Below are 22,910 nucleotides of genomic sequence, written 5' to 3'. Positions count from 1 at the left end.
TTGGACAGCCGACAGACCACCGTCTCTGCCAGAATCCAAGATCCTGAAGGGCTGACAGCGATCCTGGTTGTAATCAGTCAGGGCGGCACTGATATCAGCACCAGCCTGCTGATTACAACCTTGCTCTCCGCAACTTTTTTCATGGTGGTTTTCCACCATGAAAAGGGTGGTGAAGAACAAGTGCTTGGAGTCACAGGGGGGCCCCTGCACTGCCCATACCAGTTGCATGGGCAGTACAGGGGCCCCCCTGCCCAGCACCATCAGTCGGCTTTGCAGACCATGCAGAAAATCATTTCTATGGATCTCAATACAGTGGCCAATCAGTTGGCACACAATAAGTCTAGGATGAAAACTAAAATAAACAACTTAACAAGTGCCCTAGATAAATTATGCCTATAGGTCATTGAGGACAGTGTCAAACATTGACAAAAAGAAAGGAGCAGTGCTGCACTTATGGATGCCTTAACAAGGTCTATTGAAAGCCTAACACATGCCACCTTTACCTTATCAAGGCAAACTGTGGCGCTACAGGTAAAACTGGGCCACTTCACTGGTAATGTATTGAAGGGCCTCGGGTAGATAACCATTTCAGTGGAAGCAATATAAACGGCCCAAATTGCACGTGGGGTAGGTGCAGAACATCCTGGGGTAGGTGCAGAACATTCTGATAGTGCGGAGTCCAGTGTCAGCAGCATATCTTCCACAGATGCACATGTGCTGCAAGGCAGTAGCAGCCATATCCTTGCACCTCAACATGGTGACACATCCCATTCTGGAAGCAGTCAAATAAAACGTTGTTGTGCTCAGATCAGAGAGTACCTACATTGCTACTTTTTCATGTCAGTGCTATAACCAACTTTCATGATGACATCATGATGCATTTTCTTGTTTAAGTTACAGATTGTTTCAGAACAGTTGTCAAACATCTGCAATTAAACGTATCTTCACTTTGGAACATCAAACAAATGGTTCCACATTTTTTAACAGTTTTCAGAATCATATATGACTTACCTTCAAAAGTAATGTATGGCAATGTGGTCCCTGAGCTTTCTCCCCTCAGCTGTTCTACTCTCATCTGTAGGTTGCTGAATAGTTGGCCCACGATCTTCATCTTCTAAATCTGAGTCTGAAACTACAATGTGCAGACCTCTCCTGGTGGCAATATTGTATATGATGGTGCACGTTGCTACTATCTTACAACCAATTTCTGCTCCATATTGTAAGGCACCACCACTCTTATGTAGGTACTGAAAATCAGCTTTCAGTAGGCCAAATGTCTGCTCAATCACATCATGGTGCAACACTGTGCATTATTGTATCGCTGTTCATTTCGGGAGATAGGGAAAAGGTAAGGTGTGAGAATCCAGGGATGCAGGACAGACGCACTATCACCTGAAAACCATACATTAGTGTGAGCCTACAAAACTTTTGCAAGGATTCATCAAAATATATCTGATAGTACCTAATAAATATCCATGATCAAACTCCCCTCTTTCCAGCCATCTGTATATCCCGCTTTGCCTAAACATGAAGCAGTCATGGGTGCTTCCTGGATATTGTGACACACATTATATTATATTATATTATAGTATTATATGTTGGGCATTGCATACCACTTGAATATTGAGGGAATGTGTATTTTTCCTGTTTCTGTTCCTAAAACAATATTTAAGATGGGAAGGAGGACATATAGGCACATGTGACGCTTTCCACCCAGTGATATGGGAAAATCTGGCAATCGTGTAAAACTGCAATTTGATACTTTGCATTTCCTGAGCATTCCTGGATTGGTAAAGGTGGCGGTGGATATAAAGAAGCATCGCATCAAGAAATGAATGGAAGAAACGTGAAAGCGCACTTTGAGACACTCCTCCAGCAGCAGCAATCACATCCTGGTAAGGGCAAGAGACCTATAGGTGTAACGAGCACAACACCTGAACATGGGTGAAGATAGAATTGCTGTGCAGAGTTCTGCTTTCTAGATGTGTCTTTGTAGTCTGTATTTGTCTTATATTTCTTCCTCTGTTTGTTAAAAAATGGTCAGTCTGAGTCTGAAAATTCTCTCTTGTCTCTGCCTCCTCCTCTGCTGAGCTGCCAGTATGCACATTCTCTTTGCAATAACATACAGAGCAGCCATTGTGGAAACCCCTGATGAATCATGGGCCTGCTTTTATACCTTGCAACCAGTTACCACCTGGTTTGAAATGGTTTTATATTGCATGTGCAAATGGCCTTTTTGTGTGTAGTCACAAATTGCGACAGTCTCGAACATACAATTTGCGAATTGCAATTAGGGATTCCCTATTTGGGGTCACAAAAATACAGAATCGCAAAACAGCTGCATCACAATTTTTGGTTTGCAAATGCCTTTCGTACATCGCAAACATAAATTTTTCCATTCACAAACCAGTTTACAACGACTTGCAAGTCACTATTTCTTCGTACATTTAGCCCCCGTGTGGGGATGAGGTGGGCAATAGGTGTATTTAAACCTGGGGAGGCACAGGTTCCAAATTACTACAACAAGACTTTGGGTGTTTCAATGACACTTGTACCAGCTTTCATGGGCATGGCTGGGTGGTTTAAGTCAATACCCACAACCCCAAACCTGAGATTTCAGCTTGCAATCAAGACCCACTTCCCCCCTTGACTCTTTGAGGACTATGCTATGAAGCTGGCTGTTCTCCATAAGATTATCACAACTTCACAGTTACCCTTAACAGTGTTGCCAGCCTAAGAACAGAAAGAACAAAAGATGAGCGAGTACATGCAAGTGTAGGTACAGTAAATGTAACTCATGTATTATGCCTTACTTTACCAGCACAAGTGTTGTCATATGCACAAGCACACCCACATTAGTAACAAATGAACAGCATTGAAATCATCAACACCATGTATGAAGGAATACCCAAGTAGGTTCTTCACTACCATGACTGGGCAAACCCATTTGCATAACGATAAGGCTTTGTCATACTGTCTAAAGAGATGTTGATCTGCATCAGAGACCGAGGGTCCGATTTACCCTTGTATTTCACAAGGTGGTGGAAGGGCAACGGAAACCTCAGTTGAGACTTACTATGCCACGCATAGTCACCTTGATTCTATGAGTGGAGCATGATTGCTCAAACGCATTCACCCATGGATTGTGGCTCATTCCCAGTAGAAAACCTGGGAATGCATCAAAAAAGTATGCCTTCCCAGTCGACCCGCAACGAGGATCAATAACTTTTTCTCCTCATTTGTTCTCATTTTTATGTGTGCTGTATTCTGTAAACACATAGGAGGAAATTGCTCCTAAGGATTGTTTTTGTGAAGGAAGGGACACATTCCTGTACAAAAACAGTCCTGCTTGCAATGCAGGAAACATTGCTCCATGGTGCAAGGGCACCTGCAGAGGTTCTATTTGCTAGGTGTGCCAGCAAATAGAGAGAGCAGGAAGGTGCCATATGTTAGTAGATGTTGTTCATTCCTGTCCTCTCCATGTGATGCAGCACAGTGCAGGAAATTGTCTTTGCTGCGTTGTGTTGCGTCATATCTTCGTAAATCTGGCCCTAAAAGTGGAATGATGGACTAAGTCTATGAAAGAATCTCAGGTGATTCTAAGGAACTGTGCTGTTTAGTAGTTTGTATTCACATAAAACTGTAACCTTTGTGAACTCATCCAGCCTTTTGATCCGGATTAATGGTGGGCATTGCACAGGTGCGAGCCTTATAAATCACATAGTCCAGGCATTTATTGGAGCATTTTTGGGGGTTATGATATGCTCAACCCTAGTATTGCTTTATGTTAAAACCCTTGGTATGTACACGGCTTGTTTATGATATTTATTCTTTAGTACTCTTTTGTAGTGAGGAGGTGCACCAGACACAAGCTGGTGAACATTGCTGACTATAAGGATGGATAACTTGCAAGTAACTAGTGAACTGAAAGGACGGTCACATCCAATGACATCCAGTGTTTAAATTTTCACTCATCCCATTCCTCATTCTGTAGCCTTACTCTTGCCTGTGTTCCAGGAGGAACCAGGTTGGTGCTTTCTTGGTCTTAACAAATATGTGCTCTTCTGAGACTTTTGTTCCAAAAGATTTCCTACTCAATGAGTCTGTCTGCAATTAATTAGATTTGTATAGGGTTCTTGCTTTTCAGTTAACATCTATTATAACTGCTAAAACACCACCAAAGGGAATATTTGCTTTTCGGGAGAAACTGTGGCACTTTTTTGCGCTAGCTCCCTCTAGTGATCTCTGGGGTCAAAGCAATATAAATTCACCCTTTATCTCACAGTACTTTTCTGCAATGAATGCTTGCACTATGACTCACTGAGACAGTGGTAGGTGATTTAGTATGCTCTTTTGGCTAGCCACTACATCCACAAAGATGTACAAACAGGATCCTGTGCATTCAGCAAATATCTCACCATACAGATGCGTCATAAAGAGTCAAGCTTGTTCCATGATGAGATATATGTAACTTTGGCTCAAACCACATCTTTTGTCAAGTGTGAGAAAATAGCTAAGAAGATACAGATGAAAGATAACTGAAAGCTATTTCTGGTGTTTGAGTCAGAGGACCAGGGCACAGAAAAGATTCTGAGGAGCTAAACATTTGTGGCATGACAAATCTCCATATGGCTTTCACTGAGTTACTGAGAAGGATTGACAATAGACGCAGTAGCTAAAAGATTGGCTCTATTGTCGAGCATTGAACAGATCCCCTTAGTGAAATCTTTTCCATTTCAGTGCACATTAAATAAAAGTTTGTTGTAGGGCATTGATTACTTCAATATTTGTAAAGTTGTTTTTATGTGTGTTTTTGGTTGAAAGGGAGAGATGACATTTATGCAGCATCTCTTAATTTCAGCTATTTCAGGAGTATAGCAAGGCCTACAAGGGAGATGTCTATGAATAGGTGCAGCTTTCAGTGAAATGGAGTTACTGAAAGCTATGGTAGTCCAATCTGTAAATTACTTTGTTGACGTGCACTTGATTAAACGAGGGGTTTGTGCTCTCAAGTAAGATGAATGTGTTATGTCTAGAAATTGTATGCCACCCTCCACTGTATTTAATGGGTTCTGCTTGAGAAGAGGATTTAACAGTACCAGGAAGACAGATGATGTTAAAATGGATGGCTTCATTATATTAACAGATCAGATATTTTTTTGTCTCAAACACGATAATAGTAGAGCTGAAACAGAAAGTCAATCTTATGACCACCACTGTGAGTAAGGCCTGTGGCCAGCTGGGTATGTGAACAAAATATAGAGGATGAGATTTATCATTTTTTCAAGCAATGCAATGCAGCAAGCCACATTGCAGCACTGCATGAAAAGGAAAGGGCAGGAATGTATGGGATTTACAATTATATGGTATATTCCTGTCCTTTCCTAGTGCTCGTGCACTTTTGGCTGCCTAGCATCAATGCAGGCACCATTGTGTCATGGTGCAAGGGTGCCCTCGCTGTAGGCAGGATTCGTTTTGTGCAGGTATGGACACTTTCCTGCACAAAAACAATCCTAAGAGGAATTTTCTTATTTTGACATGCTGTAGAATGCAGCACATATAAGAAGAAGTAAGAAAGAAAAGAATTACAGATATTCTCCTTGTTACAATCAATCAATCAGCATTTGTAAAGTGCAGCACTGTTACCCATAGGGGTATCTGGACGCTGAGTGTGCCAAGTCCCTGCTGAACAGCCTCGTCTTGAGTCTTTTTCTGAAGTATGCCAGGGAGGGTACTGTTGGGGGGGGGGGCAGGTGGTTCCAGGTCTTGGCGGTGATGTAGGAGAAGGAGCGGCCGTAGCTGCAGCTATGACGAATGGGGGGTGCATGAGGACGAGAGAGGAGGAGTGCAGGTGTGTTGCGGATAAATGGAAGTTCAGTCGCTGGTTGATATAGGATGATCCTTGATTGTATAGAGCTTTGTAGGCATGTTTGAGGATGTTGTTATAGAATGCAAGGATTTCCTTCCTTGTGTTACTGTACTCTACTATAAATATTTGAGTGGTTTGATGAATCTCACTTTTTTGGATTTTGCGTCACCCTTTAGCCCCCTTGTATAGTGCAAGGAAGACACAAACTCTTGATAAATCTGGCCTTGAGTTTTTAACATCGTGTTATCTAAATATTGTGTCAAGAATATTGTTAGTACAAAAATATAATGTCACAGAATATCAATGTCAAAAATACCTATTTTTAGGCAAGTAATATAATTTACAATAATAGTGTTTTATTTAATGTTGTTTACTTATAGTTGTAAAAATATTGTTTTTTATTTAGTTCATTGTTTAGTATTTGAAAGATTGAATGTGGGTATTAGTGTTGTTAGTATGATTGCTATTACTTTCATATTAATTTTGTAAAGTATAATTTGTTTTTTTAATTTTTACTTATTTTTTTTAATAGATTAGTAATTTAAAATGTAGTAATGGGTTATTGGGTTTGTAGTGGAAAATAATGAGAAGTAAATTAAATTACAGTCAGTTTAATTTTAACGTTAATCGATACATGCCATTTCTTATAGTTATTTTATGTATTTAATTTTAATGTTTTATTTGTAATTTATTTTTTAATTTAATTCATTTTTGTTAATTGGCTTTTTATTTAGTAGGGAATTGCTGAGTTGGTATGAAATAGGGTGAGAAATTAATTAAATTCCAAATAATGCAATGTAAGTATTAATTACTTTTTCAATTGTTAATTTCCTATGGAATGCATTATCATGTTTTTAATTTGTATAATTATTGTTTTATTCAAATTTAAAGTATATTTAATTGTTAATATTTTTGCAAGTAATTTAATAGGGTAGGAAGTTTCTGTAGCTATTTTTTTTATTTATTGTTAACAATATTACATTTATTTATTGATAAATATTTATGTATTTGTTTAATGGTGGACACATTAAGCACTTTTCAAAATTATTTAATAATTTTGTAAGTGTTTTTAGTAATAATGTTTCTAAAATGTATTTTTAATTTATTATACTTTTAAGTTTATTTTTTAATTTATTTAACTTGTTACAAAATATAAAGTAATTTTTTTGTTTGCTGTTTACACTGGCGTGGTAATATTAAATCTAACCCCTACGGAGTCCAGCCCTTTCTCTACTGTTGCTTAAACTGGAAGGAGAACAGTAAGAGCCTGATTACCATTTTGGCAGTCGGACTGTGAGACCGCCCTGTTGGAGGTCTCTTCAGACTGCCTTATTGCGACTTTTACAGGCAGGACCGCTGACCACCAACGAAAAAAGAAAGGACGCGAGCAGCACGGAGGCTTGGAAATAGGTGGTCTGAACTCCAGCACTGTCAACACCGCGACAAACCACTGACTGTATTACAAGCAAACTGTTGCCATGGTGGACCCCCATGGTGGTTAGCCGATGGTGGTCCGAACCACGGCTGTCCACGGTCACCAAAGTAATACACCACTGCATATTGGATGAATTTGAAAACAACACAGCTGACACACATTGTCACACTGGACAAACCTGTAAACACTATGACACTATGAAGCACATCCCTTCACAGACCACAATCCTTTGCATTTACACTGCAACACACAGAAGTCAGAGCAACGTTTTTCACACAGTACAGATACTAGGGACCCATTTTTCCACCATGCTGTGCAACACCTTGCACACACTTTTGTCCATTTCCAACACTTTTCACTTCCCCTGTTTAGTAAGTCACTGTTACCCTTTTTTCCCCACCATGTTGTGTTCCAAAAATCCCCATTTTTCAGAAGATGAGTTAAGAGTTATGGTGGATGAAATCATAAGAGTGGAGCCACAAATGTTGGGAGCACAAGTCCAGCATACGCCTCACTCCTCTCAGTAGTTAAATGGAAATGTGGGACAGGATCGTCAACAGAGTCAATGTTGTAGACACCACCCATGCGCGTAAGGGAGGACATTTGGAAGAGGTCGAACAACTTCAGGGACAAGGTCTGTTCCCTGGTTTCCAGGCACCAGCTGCAGGCCAAGAAGACTGGTTGTGGCACACCCACTCCTCCCTTACAATGCCATCACTGGGAGGAGAACGTCTTGGCCTTCCTGCATCCTGCATCCTGCTTCCTGAGGGCTTGATAGGAATACCTGGGAGAGTGGAGTCTGATAACTCACAACACAAACAATGTCACCAAAATGCAATGTCATGCATGCTCATAGCTCACCTTTGCCACTTTTACTGTCAGTCTGCTCACCAGCCCTAGTGTTCACCAGTCTTGCGACCTCTATTTGGCAACTCACATTTGAAGTGTACCCACTTGGAGAGATTACATTTGTATAGTGTGTGTAGTACAGGAACAGACATTACTCCAACTCCCAGCAGACATTGTTCTATAACTCCAAACAGCAGACCAGTGGTTACTTCTCCAAATACCCCTGTTTGGTACCTATCAATTTAAGGGTGCACACCTTGTCAAGTGTTTGTGTAGTACAGGCACTAATATGACTACCACTCCCAGAAGGCACTATTCCTTTAACTACAAACACTAGCACAGTGATCACATGCTACAATACTGCTGGTAGTGAACTCTCCATTGAAGTGTACTCATCTGGGGGAAGAACATTGTTCAAGTGTGTGTATTAGAGAGACTGACCTGACTGCAACTCACAGGAGGCACTGGTTCAGCAATTCCATACACCAGAACAGTGTTTACTTGTCTAAAGATCACTGTCTGGCAACTCACAATTTGAGTTTACTCAGCTGGGAGGATACAATTTGTCAAATGTGGGAAGTAGAGGGAGTTACATGACTACTAAAGCCAGAAAGGCCCTGTATCTGTAAAACCAACCCTCAAACCAGTGTTCTCTTGTCCAAATGCCATTGTTTGTGATCTCTCAATTGACGTGGACTCATCTGGGAGGGTAACATTTGTATAGTGTATATGGTACAGGGAGTTACATGACTGTAACTCCCTGTAGCCCTTGTGTCTGTAACAGCACAGGGTTCACTTGCCCAAATATGCCTGTTTGTAATCTCTCCAATGCTCTTCACTCACCTGGGAGTATACCATTTGTCAAGTGTTGGGAACTAGAGATAGTGACATGACTGCAACTCCCAGCAGGCCCCTGCTTCTGTAACTTCAAAGGCCAGCCCAGTGAACTCTAGTCCAGAGACCCAGACCCCTCTGGATTAACTCTCAATTGAAGTGTACTCACGTGGGAGGAGGATTTTGGTATAGTGTGTGCAGTACTGGGAGTTACATGACTGCAATTCCCAAGAGGCTCTGTTACTGTCACTTCAAACACCAGTCCAGGGTCCTCTCCTTCAAACATCTGGACATCCGCCTGAGTGCGGACATAAAGATACTACTGGTAAATGCACTTTGTGAATTCCCAAAGTCGTAAACTTAGACGTTTGGTCTAACTTTAGACCAAACGTCGAAGTTTACCTTTGTGAATCGGGCCCCTGTCTGGTAACTCACACATGAAGTGTACTCACCTTTGGGGATAACATTTGTATAGTGTGTGTAGTACAGGGACTGACATGACTCCAACTCCCACCAGGTCCTGTTTCTGTAACTCCAAATATCAGCACAGTGGTCACTTGCCCACATACCCCTGTTTGCCAACTCACAAATTAAGTATACTCACCTGGGGGTAGAACATTGAAAAAGTGTGTGAACTAGATGGAATAGCCTGAGTGCAACCCACAGGAGGCACTGTTTCAGCAACTCAAAACACCTGAACAGTGTTCATTAGTCAAAAGACCCCTGTTTGGCAACCCTTAATGTAAGTTTACTCACCTAGGAGGATGATATTTGAAGAGTGCGTGTAGTACAGGGAGATATGACTGCTAAGGCCAGGGGGCTCTGTCTCTCTAACTCCAAACACAAGCCCAGTGTTCTCATGCTCAAATACCCCTGTGTCTTAACTCTCAAATGGAGTTTACTCATCTGGGCGGATAGCATATTTTTGGTGGTGGAAAGTAGAGGGAGTGGCCAGAATGCAAACCCCAATAGGCCTTGTGTCTCTAACTCAAACCACAAAAACTATTTTCACTTGCCCACATCTATCTATTTATGAAAACTCAATTGACGTTTACTCTCCTGGGAGTATGCCATTTGTCAGGTGTGTGTAGCATAGAGAGTGGCCTGACTGCAACTCCCAGGAGACACTGTTTCAGTAACTCCAAACACCAGACCAGAGGTCACTTGTCCAAATACCCTTGCCTCCTAACTCCCAATTGAAGTATTCTCACCTGGGAGTGACCAAGATACCGATCATGCTCAACTTTGAGAAGTGTCTGGCCACCTAGCTCCATCTTGACCAGCTAACCTAAGATGAAACTATAGAGGACAGGAAGGACAGTTTACCCAGTGTGCAAAGCAATGATCCCAAAAGCCCGAAGAAGCATCACCAGAATGGTATTGGCAGCAGACACATTCACAATGTACTGACCACATGACAGCTCCAGTCAAATATACAACAAACTCCTGGGTCTGCCTGCATCACAATCAACTATGCCTCAAAATGCTAAAGAAATATCTTGCCTAAGCCCCTGTTTTGCCTGCACTGGTGGCAAGATGGCATTCTCAGTGCTAATGATCTGCACATTTTTGCAGCTGCTTCACTTAGATGTAATTTTCATGCTACACAAATGTCAGGTTAATACAACTAGTATCATGGCTACTTGCCACAATAAGATTAACTGCAAAATAGCTGTGTACCAGGTCTATGCTTAAAATAACACTAAATTGTTGGAGGTAGATGTCACAATGCAACCAGTAACATTGTATCGTTCACATCAACAGATCAAGTTGCCACTGGGTACACAGAGGCCACAGAAGAGACTGCCAATACCCTCTGGCTGAAGCCCTCAGTGAAGAAGACACTCCTTGACATCTGGACGTGGACAAAGGTTCTGGTCCATCTGGGCAACCTGGTCAAACACCAACAGTGAGTCTCACTGTCGCCACATCAAAATCTCTCAGTCTGCTTGCCTCAACATCACAGGCAAACCATTCGCTCCCCAACCTGTGTCCCTAGCACAGTGTCTGCCATCTCCTGCCCCCCAGTCCTGGATCCTGAGTTGCAGCGCAACACTTCCAAAAATGAAGATTCATGTACAAGTTAGAGAGGGCACCCTGTAGCAAGAGCAGAGGCCCTTGGGTTTAGGGTGCGTGGGAGAGATGCTGTGGGCCAGCGGGGTGAGGCCATTGGGGCTGCTGGCAGGACACCATCAGTCGCTTCTTGGGGGGTCTGTCAGGAGTCCCAAGGCATGATGGGCCAGCTCTTGACCAAACTCCTGGAAATCAAGCAGCTACAGAGGGACATCCATAGGGATATGCGTGAACAGTGGGAGGCTCAAAATACCAACATGGACTCCATAATAGGAGTGATGAGGGACATTAACACGACCCTGAGCAGGGCTCTACAATACCACTCAACTTCTTCCTTTGGTGCATCTATACCAGGCCCTTCTTCATTGGTGCCAGCCACTGAAGGAAGGCCCTGCCGGAGGAACAAGCACCAGACTCCCCTGCCTCTGTAGTAGCAGATCCCCCCACCATGCAAGCGGTTCATCCAGCAAAGAATCCGGGAGGTGAGGATGGCAAGACACCCACCAATGCCAGCAAGTGACCCCTTTCTAAAGGAACTCCTTTATGTGCCACACATTCACTCTGATGACTGATCGTGAACTACCAACCAGTTCCAATGGGAGGAGTACTCTGGACTTTGGACTCCCAATGGTGTGGCATTTACTCCAATGATTTCATTCACCATGACTGACACATTCACTTTATTACTTTTCTTCTTTTCTTTCAAAATTGTATGTACTGCATCAGTACTGTAATAAATTCACCCTTCGCAAACTCATTGTCTGTGTGCCTAATTTCAAGATTTTGCTATGTAGAGGTGTAAGACCATGTGAAACATATGATGAAGACATAACTTACTGTTGCAGGGAGAGATATGTTATAGGTACACAGTGTCCTGCTCAGCATTACAACCATTACACACAAACACATACGTACAAGTCTGGTCACACCAAACATTTTTTCCAGTGTACACCACATACGCTGTCCATATGTCTGGACCTTTTTGACCTTTTTGACATAAGAATGTGTAACTCATACACAGTTGTGGCTTGTGGAATGGACACGATGGGAACAAACATTTAATTAATAATAAAAAAACACACTTACCTTGATCGTCGCCGCCACACCATTCCATCCGCTCCTCTGTTGCAAGCAAGCACAGGCTCCCAGCCTTTGCCAATCCTGACTCTGCTCAGAGCAGTGTTAGGATTGGCTGGGAGGGCCTAGCCAGGGTGCTCCCAGGCAGACTGGGTGTCAGAGTCACCAGATCCTCGGGGTCTGTGCACGTTCCCAACACTTCCACCACAAGACAGCTCCAATACTCTGATTAGATTTATCACAGAGTCTAAGAGAGTCCAAGTGGGGAAAAGGGGATTAGGACGGGAACAGCTGGGAAGGAGACCTGTAGGAAGCAAAGGTTAAAACACAACATCAAAATTACATCACATGAAATCAGTACCATGCTACAACTCTAAGCTTCGTCTTTTCCGAAAACAAAACATGAACAACCCTAGAATAGTCCTAAAACTGACTAGGCTTTAGATGACCGAATACCTGAGGAGGAAACAGGAAAAGTTAAATAGGACTTTCAGATTCAAGTACTTTCTTTAGCATGAGAATCAGGAAACACTCTGAGCAATTTCTAAACAACCATATGAATCTCCTTTTAAGAATACATATCTGGAACACACAGCATTACATCTAGAACTCTGGTATTGCTGTGTTCATCTCAGAAAAAACATTGGAAAGTGAATTGCGCACATTGCAGATTTTTATATGAGTGTTAAACACCATAAAGGATTGTGCACCATGAAATCACACAACGTAGATTCAAGGAATAAATCACGCGACGTGTCAACTTGAAATGCTACCAAGAAAATGTCTTAGAATGGTAGCGCACAGTAATTTACATTATTTATACACGAGGAAAGAATTGCGCGTCTTGCCGATTCAAATGCCACCATACAAATGCCAAGAAATGGTAGCGCACAATGAACAACATGAAAAGCACTCAGGGAAAAAATCGCGCGTCTTGTCGATTCAAATGCCACCATGCAAATGCTAAGAAATGGTAGCGCACAATGAATAACTTGAAAAAACACTCAAGGAAAGAATCGCGCGTGTTGCCATTTCAAATGCCACCATGTAAATGTCAGAAAATGGTAGCGCACAATGAACAGCACGAATTACACACGAGAAGTGAATTGCGCGTTTCGCCGATTCGAATGCCACCATGTAAATGTCAAAAAAAGGTTGCGCGCAATGAACAACAAAATTAAATGTTCATGAAACGAGTTGCACGTCTTGCCAACTCGTAAAACATCATGTAAATGTCAAGAAATATCAGCGCGCAATGAACAACAATGTAATAACGAAGTCAAATCTTTATTGAATAAATTGCGCGTCCTCCCTATTTGCAAACCACCATACAAATGTCAAAAAATGGCAGCGCACAAGTAATCTGTTATTCATTTAAGAATTAAAATCAAGAATATGAAAATTCTCAATTACGGTGTTGGGAAAATGTCCAAACACCGTCTTACCGCCTGGAAACAGTGATCACCATTGAGAGATGAGTGCAGAAGACTGGAAAATCCAAATAGGCCGCCGGGACAGGAGCTCAGGAAGAAGCTGCTGCTCTGCACCGGGACCTCTGAATAGTGAACACTGGAAGTTGGGCTGACTCTCTTTTATAGAGTCTTGGCCCAGCCTAGAACCACGCCCAGGCATGTTGCAGGGAAAGTCTCTAGAAGGCCCTGGAAAGGGACCACACCCTAACACACTCTGAATGTCTGCAGCAATACATTGCAAATGTACAGTATTTATAAGCACCTTAAAAATGAATCTTTTGGATGGAATTCTGCAATGCAAAAGGTTAAACAATAACATATCATCACAATGCATAAATTACATTATCTTGCGATTGTTGGGTTTTTGCATTCTAGATGCCCGTAGAGCGCGCACTGTGCTGGTGTTGACACTGGGTGCCTGTGCATGCTCTCTCCAGCCAGGCAACTGTATTGCTGGGCTGGAGAAAGCCTACTGCGCATGTGTGTTTGCGGCCAGCCAAACATACATGCACAGTGTGGTGGAGTGCTGTGCACTCCCGCTCACTGCTCGTCTCCCCCGCACCCCCCCTTACCAGAAAATGATAATAAACTCAGTTAATTCTACTTTTCTGGTAAATGTTTTGCAGCTGACGCTGCTAAGGGGCGGCAACACACCTTCACCCTAAACGAGGAGAAGCCCCTGCTCATACAGAGTCAAAGTACATGTTCTAGGGTACAGCCCCACAGACTACAGAAGGTAGGAATTTGTCAGGCATTATCCTATAGAATAGGTAAATATTAAAGTGGATGATGTTAGCAGCTTGAAACTTAACACATACCACACCAAAGTAATCCAAAATCACATAATTCAAAATGCAGACAGATGGCAGTACAACACTCCCTGATCACAGGCCCATTATATTTCAATGACCATGCATCTGGTGGTATGAAACAAACATATGCCAGTGTTGTAGCACAGGAACTGTGGCCTGCAATGATGAAATACATCTACAGCTACCTACTGGTCATACAAGAATAGTGTTTATCCAATGTGAAGGGTGAATGAATTGCTCGCAATCAAAGACTACATATTTCATGCCCACATGATGACACACATGATGCAATCAGCACAGCACACAAAACAAGTCTAATGTGCACTTCTGCCCTTCCACCCAAACACTGTGCAAGCTGCTTGGCATAGGACTCATACACCCCAAATCTGTTACCTACATTACCTGGAACAATCCATGTCCACTTTGTATGTCAGAGCAGCATCAGATACGAGCCAATGTCACAACTATAAAATGCCCACATGATTATGTCATGGTGAAGGTACCTGTACAACGAACAAAACAAGGAGCATAGACTTAAAAACATACCTATTACACAAATCACATAACAAGCAACTAGTAATGTAATTACATTGCAAGGAAACTAACACAAACAAAGCAACATCATCAAAGTGGGGATATGACAAACAGTGACTTTTCAAGCAGCCTTTAGCAAAATATTGTGGAGTATCAGCTCCCTAATTGTTGACAAAACACTCAACACCATACAGTCTGACAGCTACAGTTCATTGTCACAGTCATTACATCACATAACATACTTACACTCATGAGAAGTAGCTGTTGATGAGATCTTCCTGCACGTCCGCTACTTCCTCTTCACCACTTTCATCACCACTTGGCATTTCATGATTCTCAACCGGTGGCACTGCAGGCTCCCCCTCCTCTGGTATGTACAGGATATTCCTCAGCAGGGTGATGTTGTGAAGCATGCAGCATGCCACAGTGATCTGACACACTTTTCGAGGTGACTAGTGGAGGGCTCCACCAGTCCTGCCACCTAAATCGGGTCTACAGGAGCCCTACAGACTGCTCCATTACCTGCTGTGTTCTTTCATTGGCCTCATTGAAGCAGACTTCTCCTGGCATAGATGAATTCCTCAGTGGCATCAACAAACAATGATGGTTTGGATATGAAGTGTCTCCTGTTAATGAATGGGACATATGTGCAACAATGAGTCACTCATTTCATGATTGTAGCACCAGACATTGCACACATGCAAACAAGACAGATGTGATCTACCAACCAGCCAGGTCCTCTCTGGGTACAGTTGTGATATCAGCTGGGGTATGGTACTGTTCTGCAGTATGAAGGTATCACTGGCTGAATCAAGATAAAGGGCACAGACATGTGAAATGTAGAGATCTACCAAACAGACCATGTTGACGGAATCAAAGTTCTTTCTGTTGCAATAAATGTGTTCATTGGCCTGCGGTGTGACCAAGCCAACATGTGTGCCATCAATGCCCCCCACCGATATGTGGGATTTGTGCAAAACCATAAAAGTCAGCCTTCACATTGGCTAAATCTTCACTGTGGAGACACCGGTAGTTGTCAAGGTGTTTCAACATTGCTGAGAGGACATTCTTCAACACTAGACTGAACATAGGTTTGGACGTACCAGCAGATAGGGCCAATGTATGTTGGAACGGTCCTGTGGCAAGTAAGTGCAATAGTGACATGACTTGTACAATGGGTGGTATGCTGGTTGGATAACTAATAGCTCCAACTGAGGACATTAGTCCACTACTGTTTGCCTATCCAGGTGGTGATATGTTATTATGTGGCTTTGCTCCATTGTCTGAAGGTCTGGCAGTGGAAAGTAGGTAGGAGGTTTTCACATCCTCCCTCTCCTTGGTACCTGTGTTTGACAAGACATGATTTGTAACATTAGTCAATGTGTCTACAGCAACATACATGATGCATGTCAATGATTTTATGTGCCAAGGCATTTCTAAATGGATAGACATTCCAACTAGTACACATCAAAGCTTCAAATATCTCAAGGGTCATGTGTGACCCCCATGGTTTCCACACAGGTGTCTAGAACATGTATATGGACCAAAACTCAAAGATGTGTAGCACAATTCTCCCTCAAAATGTTACTGTATATCCCAACCGTCAAAATGACAGTTGGTGGTGGTAGACCGGGCCCCACTATTAAATGCCATTTGTGCCCTGCAACATACTACAATGGTGTTTAAGTAGAAGGACCTACGGGACAAGACAGGATAAGGATGTTTGTGAGGTTAAAATCCTTTTTTGCTTGAGTGACGCAGTTTCTAAAGCCTTATACAGCATTTCAGGCCCCAAATGTCGGCTGCCTGACGTTCTCCACTGGACATTTGGAACCACTTGTGACCACCTGCAGAAGTTGTCATGGTGGTAGGCGGTTGCGGATACAGCTGTAGGCTACTGTTGTTGCCAGTGGTGGTCGCAAGCCAATAGCTGTGTCTGCCGGGGGTGATGATGGCATATGTGGTGGACGTTGCTGCCATGTTCTTCAGATTCACTCACTTGGCTCCTAACACTGCTGCCAGCAACACCTCCACGATCTGAACTGCTGCGTGCCACATCTGGGAGCAATCATGCCATGTGCAGCAGGTAATAGGGCCCCTGTATACTCACCAGAGGAGCTGGAGAGGCTGGTGACTGAGGTCCTACACCTGTATTGACTGCTCTATGGCTCACCAGAGGGGAAGGTAAGTACCTCATGTGCACAAGTTTCACTGTACTTCACCATCCTTTCCATCCTTACAGGCTAGAATGCACCCATGTGTGCCAGTTAGACTTCTTGTGTGTCTGTTGTTGCAGTCTGTGTGGCATTAATGGGATGGAGAATGTGCAGGTACTGGTGGCCAGTGTCATATATTGGGTATAGTCACATTGTGTTTTGTGAGGTTTTTGAGTTCCTAGATCATCCTTGTGTTGTATGAACATAACTAGGTAAGACGACATTACTGCCATCCACTGACATCTCTTTCTTCATGATTGTTGTAAATGTCAGACAACCTGTATGTGCATGACAGCATGAGCTGTGTATGCATGTTGTATTAGTCAGTTGAGAGTCATGTGAGCAATTTGTATAGTATTACAGAGCTTTCAAACCACATCTGCCCTTGCTAAACTGTTGTGTGGAAGGCATATCATGAATCACTCTGCCCTTCAGGTTGCCAGACACACAACATGCCAAATTTCTGTTTGCTCCATGATGTACTGTCATGCATGGAAGTGAAGGGAATGCCGTGTCATGTAGGTTCTGTCAGCTCAGCCTGTAGAGACCAAGACCTGTCAAATGTATCTCCCAGTATGGGACCTAGTCTAGGCTGTGGTAGTGTCACTGTGGCTATGCAACTGTGGCACTGTACCCACTCACTGTACCCCAGCAGATCCTGACATGTGGCCAATATGAGGCTCTGGTGGCAAAACCTGCCCTGAATGCCTCATTTCTCTGACTAGATTAGGAATGGGTACAGAGGTAAATCATTAATCTAGTCCATATGAGCATTTAGCATCATTGTCAATGTGTATCTTAGACATATGACAAACCCCTTACTCCCACAGCTCTGTTGTCACCTTGGCTGGCTTCTCAAGGGTGAACTCCTTAGGCATGAATAGATCAACACATTCACACTCTGTGAGAATGGCTCACTGCATACAGTCCCTACAGGCAAATGTCAGAATACAAACCTCAACATTGCATAAGAGTAACAATCAAGAGGCAACCATTGCGGGTACAGAAAGTGTTTTCCTTGTCAATTTGTGGACATGTGGAATAACAAATGCAGACTCATGCCACTTCAATGGGTGCTGTTTCGTGGTATGTACCCATACCACAGAATACTCCTTTGGACATGCGTGTCTATCTTACAGAGATGGCATCCAATAAACAAAGGCATGCATTGTACAGCTTCTGCTATGTGACCAAGCTACTGAGTCACATATCATGACCTCCCAGGAATCAACACTTTATCTGCACTGTGGGACTGTCAGTTATGTAATACACCTGTACAGGACAAATATGACTTTTGTGAAGGTCAACTGAGCTGTGGGAGTAAGGGATGTTGCTTGACCAGTGGACAGACAGAACTAAATATTTACAGGGTGATTAGACACAGAAGACACATATTCAGAGAACCAAGTAATATAGAAAATTGACTATAACCTCACAAAGCAAGATATAGTGACTAGATATGTTAACAGCAGATCTTTCATTGGTTATGTACTTTGATTCATTTTAGTAAATGTTCACTAGAATGGAGCTATCCTGTTGCAACATGTCAGTTATTAGTAAGCCGGGGTGTCCTATTATATATTTTCAATTTTTGTACTTAATGTTTTTTCATGTCATAAATGGAGGACCACAAGTACAAGAATAAAAAGGGAACACAACCATTATATGTGTTACCCATGCCTAACATTAGATAACTGAAGACAAGTACAATTCTTCTTTGAGGTCAATTAAGAATAAATGCACAAGGTTGTCTTATAACGAAGAGGGAGACACATATCAAAATGTATGTCAAGAAAGGGGATAAAATAGGACGAAACATGCACGAAGTCAGGTGGACCCATGCGTTGGCTGACACTTTCAAACAATCTGGACATCTAAGACTACTGCATTTACATAACAGAATTTATACACGCACAATTTAACACAAAGTATGAGATTACACGTTCTCCAATACAACGTGCTATTGGCCAAAAATGTAGGCATTGCGTGATGAGAAACATAATTTAGTCCCCCATGGCAGCCATTCACATAAATTGGTATTTGATATGTTTCCTAAACATGGAAAGAAAAAGGAATTATTAACAATTCCTAGATGATTCAGATTTCATGTAGAAAGGCAAGCGATTTTCAGAAAACCTTCCTCTCAATCCTACACCTTGTGAGCTTTTAAAAAAAACTGAAACATGTTATACAGTATACAAAGCTAACCATTCGAAAAAAACAAGAGAGGTTTGGGCACAAGAGGCCCCTCTTCTCCCTTCTTTCTATGGAGCTTCTGAATCAAACAGCACCAAGATGTGGGACGTGAGGGAACAAGCTGGGCATCAGAAATCATTTTGGGACAAGAACAGATATCCATAAACACACACAGCGTAACATACAAGCAAAAATATACATAAACCATATAGTCACTGATGCGAAATAGGGGAATGGAGTTTTTTGTAAATTGTTTTGATCTATGAGAAGGGCAGCAAGAAAAGGGCAACCTGTGGTAACTCTCTAGAAGGTAAATGACTAGGGCAAACAGAATGGTAACAAACAAACAAACAGGCTCCTCATGTGTTCTTAGCCTTGCAAGTGTACTGATTATAATTAGGTTCTAAACGTCACCAACATATCTCAGGGGTGAACCAAACGTTGTACGATAATCTTTAAATCCTAACATGCCTTGCCCATACTGACTCCCTAATGTGCTTACAAATATAGTAATTCACACTTGATATTCTAGTAATTGTAGAACTAACATCCAAGACCCCATTTGTGTCTACATTTTCCAAAGAATACTTAAATCCTACAGGGTTTGGCCATCCTTGCTTGCCTAAAGTGTTTACAAATGTAATGTCGTTTTTTAATCTCACATGTTTTGACCAATATCAGTGGTTTGTTGTGCTCACAAATGCATAATTTGCTACTAAATGCTCACAAAATTGTCTTTGGGTGGAGAGGTCAAAAGCTACCTTGTAAAGTAGGCTTTAAAAAGTACCAGAATTTTGACTATTGTAACTGCCCTAATGTCATTACAGATACCTTACTAATGGACTCACTCATATTCTAGGAGTTGCATGCCAACATGCCAGGTCAGTGGAGGCTCTGGCTACTGCAACCTTGGCTGAGGGCTTCCAGGGATAGCTGGAGATCCCTCCCTGCCTGTCAGAGATCTTTTTGCATTCAGTACATTTTCCAGTGTGGTGGATGCACTGCAGGCAGAGATGAATGCAGAGCGGTTACCACATTTGTTTGGCCTTCTGGTCATTATTTTTTGTTTTCTTGAAACAAACTCATACATCAGAAGTTTGTTTGAAAAAACAAAGAAACAATGGAACTGAAGTGCAGTGAGTATTTTTATTTTTACCAGAGTGTTGAACCATTGCTGTTCCTCCCTGGGTCCATCAAGTCCCCCAGGGCAGATCCAGGCATGAAAATGCAATGACAGTTGCCTGCCCTGGGAGACAGTCACAATAACATGGGTTCTAGTGGTGATTGGCTTCTGCCAGGTCAAGGGTATGTGCCAACGGAATGGGCAGAAACTCTACCAATGTACACGTGGCAGTTCCCCTGACCCTAAATTAGGATAGGAAAACTAAATTTGCCAGGATGTGAGAACTGCCAATTAACAGTGCTTCTGCTGTTTTGCCAAAACCTAACTTATTTTGTAAACTGTCAGCCCCATATCCTATTTTGATAATACCAAAAATGCGTGCCTTCTCTAAACTTTTAACTTTTGACTCAAACATTTGGGCTTATCCTACCAGTCACTCAAAGCAAAATGATGCAATTAACTATGTTCAATATCCTTTTCTGGGGAATTATCAAAACGGACATGCCAATCACACTGTGACAAAACATTCAAAATTGTAGATTTATTTTGTATTACCCAGGCAGACGAAAGAAATGTGAATTAGATACATGACAGTTATTTTAGTTTTATTCATGTGGAACATGTAGTGTACTTACTGCATAAAAGTGAGTCATTTACATAATATACATAATTTAGTTCAATTAAAGATCTGTTTTCAACTTTAAATGGTGATAGTAGAAATCGGGTATGCGTTGGAGCTGTTAATTAATTACAAGTGAATACATCAAGGAAAATAAAACGTCAATCCCTTGTTTGTGAATGTAAATGAAGTAAATAAACGGGAGCTGATGTGTATGTGCATGGTTTAAAATGTTTCTAATTCTATAGTCATTTCCCTGGAAACTTTGATACATTATTGTGGTCTAATGCAGCCACTTTAATTACCCACCCCAAACCTTTAGGGATTTACGAAGAAATATACTTGCACAACAAGAACTATTCAGCCCACCCCCCACCCCCAATAGATCCAGACCAGAATTACCCATTTCGTATTTTAAGACTGCACCTCCTAAATAATGGACACTTTTTTAAACTCACCTGGAACTGGCCCTCACTAAATGAAGGCAAGTTCTTGAGCGGGAGTAAGACTCTTACTCTTGAAGACATTTTTTTTTCCCCGAAGCCTGTCTGATTATAACTATGCCTATTCGCGTCTTAACCATTCTCTGTGTGTGCCCACGAGGCACAACCAAGGTATGTCTGTGTTCTCCTTTATCTGGCAATTTTTTATCTTTATTTTATTTTATTCTCGCTGAAATGTAGGAAATTTCAGTATTTTAGAGTGTCCAAAAATATACAACATTAAGGCTCTTCTACTACAGCCTAATCTCATGATTGCTCGTGTTTTAGAATTTGCGAACTACTCTTTGGCCTTCCTTTAACGCAGTGGAGCAGCACGGGATCTCGCACTTGTACTGAACAACACCCAACATTGTGTGTTTTCATTCCTCGGGTGACCGCATTCTCGTGGGGGCTGTTGGTTCTGTGCTACTCTGGTTGGTCCAAACCTTGACACAAGCAGGTACAACCTCCCAGTATCTATCGTACATACCGAATATATTTTCCTAAAGTGGTAGTCACTTTTTAAAACTGTGCTCGGGATCATAGGGCGCATTTTGAGAGTTCTTTCACTGCGTACTCGCTTGCTCTAATTTCAGCAGAACTAATGGGGTGCTTTAAGACTCACTGACTTTCATACACGAGATGAAATGGAATTGAAAGAGAAGTCAGACAGCATCGTTCACCAAACAGGATTCCTGGTCCTAAGAAACAGCTGATAAAATGAGAGCAAGCAGAAATTCGGCCAACAAAAAGGTACGGTTTTAAGTGTGAGTTGAGTTTTTAACCCCAGAGTCAGTGAGCTCCACCGTGGAAGACCAAGGACAGAAATAGACTACCCACCCCAGGACTGGACGCCTTTAAAACCTTGGGATGGTGAACAGCAGCGAAAATCTGGAGTGTAAACTTTCCGCAGGATTGTATGAAACAGAACGAGAGCCAGGTGAGAATGTATCAGTCCGCAGAATACCGAGTGCAGAAAACAGAGATCCTTTAAGTTAATTCTTTGCTTAATAGGAAACCAATGCAATTCATTTGGTCCCGGAGTAATGTAATTTGTTTTTCAAAGCCAACAGGCGACCTGGACTGCAACCTTCTGCACTTTCTCTTGCAGCTGTAACAAAAAAGAGTCTTGGAGACCCAAGTAAAGGAGGTTAGGGTAATAAAGTAACCTTGACAGAATACATGACGCAAAGACTTGACTCTGAAGCTGTCGAGGGAGGCAAGGAAACACTTTATGAATACTGCGAGATGAAAAAAAAGACAGGATCACTGCAATGGTACAGAGAATCATTTAAAGCTGAAAGTCAAAATAGATTCCA

The sequence above is a fragment of the Pleurodeles waltl genome, chromosome 12, assembly GCF_031143425.1.
Source record: "Pleurodeles waltl isolate 20211129_DDA chromosome 12, aPleWal1.hap1.20221129, whole genome shotgun sequence".
Classification (NCBI taxonomy): domain Eukaryota; kingdom Metazoa; phylum Chordata; class Amphibia; order Caudata; family Salamandridae; genus Pleurodeles; species Pleurodeles waltl.
Note: the sequence above shows the minus strand (reverse complement) of the source record.